This window comes from Agrilus planipennis, unplaced genomic scaffold (genome assembly GCF_000699045.2).
Source record: "Agrilus planipennis isolate EAB-ADULT unplaced genomic scaffold, Apla_2.0 scaffold769, whole genome shotgun sequence".
In the NCBI taxonomy this organism is placed as follows: Eukaryota; Metazoa; Arthropoda; class Insecta; order Coleoptera; family Buprestidae; genus Agrilus; species Agrilus planipennis.
This window is the reverse complement of record NW_020439419.1, coordinates 4,001-8,206: the sequence shown is the minus strand read 5'-3', so window position 1 is coordinate 8,206 and position 4,206 is coordinate 4,001. Positions and strand designations below refer to the sequence as shown.

The following is a 4,206-nucleotide window of genomic DNA, read 5'->3' as shown; positions in this document are numbered from 1 at the left end:
AAAAATAGGCGAGATATGTTGTTAGGACACCTTCTCAGGCATGAAGGTCTAGTCATAGACATATTAGAAGCAGAAACAGGAGTTAGGAGGGGTAGAGGTATATCTAGATTAGATTACTGTTTACAAATAGTTAAGGATGTGGAATGTTCCAGTTTTGGGGAAATGCGAAGATTAGCTCAGGATAGGAAAGAGTGGAGATGATAATGTAGAAAATTATAAACACTAAGAACCCAAATGATTAATAGATACGAATTAAGTTTTAAAAACGTTTATTAAAACCTGGAGATTACAAACATAACTTAATTATAAGGGAGATAAAACGTCACCAAATCAAAAACTAACTTTTCTTTTGCTATGCATACAAAAAATAAAAATACATAATATGATAAACGATGAGACATAAGATTTATAGCAATACTTGGATACTCAATGCTCAGGGTGTGAACCGTAGGTAAATGTAACTACTCCCGACATAGATATGAGTCAAAGTCCTTGAGAGCTTGCGAATTTAGATTATAATAGTTTCATTATTTTTTTCCCTTGTTTTTCCAATCGTCTTGTTTAGATTTGCTAGCGAATCATTATAACATAACACAGAACAATAACAGTAGCACTATGATATACAAGGTGATCGTCCAAACACTGGGTTAATATGTGTTTATATTTGACACATTTAATTCTTTTATATGTTTCTCTTCTAAATTCAATGCCTTTTGTATTTCTCTGATATTATTTAGACGAACAGATTTTAGTGTAAATAATTCCAAATTGACAAGGAAGTCATTACCATGTTTAAACAGAAAACTTAATATGGCAGTTCAATATTTTTAACGACTAACTTTGGAGATTATCACCTTTCAGTTTAATGGTCTGTAGTATTATTACATTACATTATTATAATTCTATAAGGGGTGTTCTCGTCCAGTTTAATGGAATTAACGTCGTTTGAAATATATTGACCCGTATTATTTTCTTTGCTCGTTACATAATTGTGCTAGTTCAGGATAAAAAAAAAAACGATCTCAGGTGTGATCACTTAAAAGGTTTCATTAATGGATGTAGGTAAAGAGTATAAATTATAATAATCGTAATCTTCAGATTCAGCTATTTGGGACTTCAAAAATTAAGTAAATTTTGTTTTCTTTACTGTAACTATAATTTTTTCAAAAAGAAAAACATTTTCCATAGTAAGATCAAATGGCAATTTTCCTTTCCTCAGTTGTTTTTCGAACTTTGGAAAATTTATTTAATTGCAATTAACCTAACAAACGCGCAACAAAACATAGAAGTTAGTGATGTAGAACTTAGGGAAAAAGAAAAGCCTTTCTTTCAAAATCTCTCCTTCACTCTAACTACTAACAACAGATACTTAGGAATCAATTTCGCACCGAACACCTTAACAATGAAGAAGAAACCTCCTTATGGAAAACTATCCAATGGTAACCGGAAATATTCCACATAGAAGGCTTTGACACACCAAGTCACATAAATATAATCGAACATAAAATACTTGCTAAGGACAATGTATCAGGCCAAGCGAAGGACTACAGATATTCACAAATTCACAAAGAAGTCAATAAACAAATTCGTCAATTACGTAAAAATAAAGTCATCCGACCATCTTTTTCTAGATGGAGTTCACCTTTATGAAGTGAGACACATTCGGAAAAGTCAAGTGGAGAATGGTCATCGATAAACGATAAAACAGTAGACAACAAGTACTCTCTGCCCAACTGTCAGTTTATTTCGCTGCACTTGATTTGATCTCCAGCATCTTTCAAATCAAGATGTATAAGGATTCCACAGAAAAAACAGCTTTCTCAGTCAATAAAAAACTCTAGGAGTACACCCGCATGCTGTTCAGGCTAAGGAATGCCCCTTCTACTTTTCAGCATGCCATGAATCTGGCCCTAAATGGCTTAACTCCATAACAGTGCATGATGTGTATCGACGACATTATCATTTATGAAACATCTGAAAAACAAACTTCCTAGGACACGTAATCATTAGAGAAGGAATTAAAACCAACCCGGATTATGACGTAACCTCCATCAACGCCCTCAGGCGTTCCCAAGGTTACAAAACATAGATAGATCGTATACGCACCGATTACGAAGAAGCAGAACCTGGTAGGGACTCTTCGGAGCTCGCTGCCCTCCATAACAATTACACCTGCTACCACCGAATACGACACCTTCACCTCGGAAATCCCTGAAGATCTCTTGGTCCCCACGGATGTCTCCGATGGTAGCTCACCGGAGCCGAGCACACCACCTCTCCTTCAGGTCACAACCACGGACAACAACAACACATCCATCCAGGCTGTTGATGATCCGATTGCTGAATACCTACGACTGCTACTGTCTGATGAATTCACCAATACAGAGGACATCTCTCTATTATACATCCACACCTTCAGTCAAACGCCATTCTTTCTTCGCTTACGGTGTAACGGGAGGACAACAAACGAACGTGCGAAGATCCCCCAACATGCGATGACACTAGCTCATCCACTATCCAAACGTCGGGCCAGAATTGCCCGCTATCGACTTACTCAGGAGCTCTACAAGTCCAATACAATCATTCTGTCCCAAAAGATCATCGATGGCCTGGATCTTGAACAACCACCGACCACACCCATCCAGATGATCTCCTTCAAACAAATTCTCGGCTTTTCGTCATCCCAAAAGGAGTGGCGAACCTAGAAAACATCAACAACTGGAGGCCGATCACCGTCGCCCCACTCCTGATCAGAATCTTCCATCGTATCCTGACCAAGAGACTCGCCACACTTACTCTCAATCGGTCCCAGAGAGGTTTCATCTCTCTTGACGGCACCCTGGGCAACGCAACAACGTTACTTTATGAAACCATATCAAACACCACCGAGAACATACCAGGCCCTACATCACCACCCTCGATCTGCACAAAGCTTTCGACACCGTCCCATACCCCTCATCGATGGGCCCTCGTCCGTCTGAGCGTAGATCTCCGCTTCACTAGATATGTCATCGCTTCATTGACGGATTGTACTACCACTTATTTCCTGCGGCCAACACACCTCGCCGTCAATTAAGATCGAACGTGGCGCCAAACAAGGGGACCACATCTTCAATGCCGTTGTGGACGACCTGGTCCTCAAGTCGACATCACTGGACGACCAACAACATCTGGTCCGAATGGTCGACTGTTTCATGTAAGTAAGAGGCATGGAACTCAACACCAACAAATGCAGGCTTCTCAGCGTTAACTTACAACCGGCTAAAAAACTTTACACCTCCACCAAGTGCCTTTTGTATGCTGGCGACGTACTCAACCCAAAAATATGAATTTGAATTTATGTACCTCATTAAACAAACATAAAATTACTTATTGTTTTTACGATTCGTCTAGATCAAGGGTCGGCAACCTTTTGAATCGGAAGAGCCAAAAATAACGATTTACAAAATTTCAAAGTTTTTAAAGAGCCACAAAATTTTTTCTTGCCAAAAATAAATAGTACCTACTCGCATAAATATTTTTCACAACAAAAGTTTGGATAAGTTTGACTCTTATTTACGTAGATAATTGATAACAATATTTTTATCATTTTCTTTAGTTAGTGTTGATAATGACTACAGAATTCATCATGTTTAATGTCGGAAAACTTCTTACATAATAAGAATTTTTATGTTAACATTTTAATAGTTTTCCATTTTCTTGTTTTTCTCCTTTTAGATACCATGTATATTGTGTTGTTTTTTTAACCACTGATTTGTTTATCAACTTAATTGCATTAATTACCAGCAAGGAAACCAATATTGATTAGTGAAATAGTATAAAAGCTGATATGAACTCGCACAAAGCAAAAATGATTGATTCAGATTATAATTTTTTTGCACCCAAGCTTAGCGGTAAGTTTACTTTATTATTTAATTTCATATTTTGTATAATCAACAGATAATTATATCTGTTTTTAGGAAAAATTTATTGTAGTGATGGTGGCGGTGGTAGTTCCACCGATGCCACCATTCATTTACCTTGGTGGTGCAGGTGGGTAGCGATATTATATGAGAGACCACCAAAATTTACTCGAAGTTTGGAAAATGTAAGTAAACGAATACTTTTATTATAGCCATTAACATTCATACAATTTTATCTTATTTACAGAGCCGATTAATGAATAAAATATTTTGTATTTATATATAATATCTCTCTTTATTAAGT

At 37.0% G+C, this 4,206-nt stretch overlaps 1 long non-coding RNA gene across 1 annotated transcript; it reads left to right on the top strand.

The window, feature by feature from the left end:
• Positions 1-204: 204 nt before the first annotated feature.
• LOC112905821 lies at positions 205-4,155 on the top strand. Its single transcript, XR_003232033.1, has 3 exons — positions 205-3,196; positions 3,718-3,893; positions 3,960-4,155. It is a non-coding gene; the product is annotated as an uncharacterized LOC112905821 (long non-coding RNA).
• Positions 4,156-4,206: the final 51 nt, after the last annotated feature.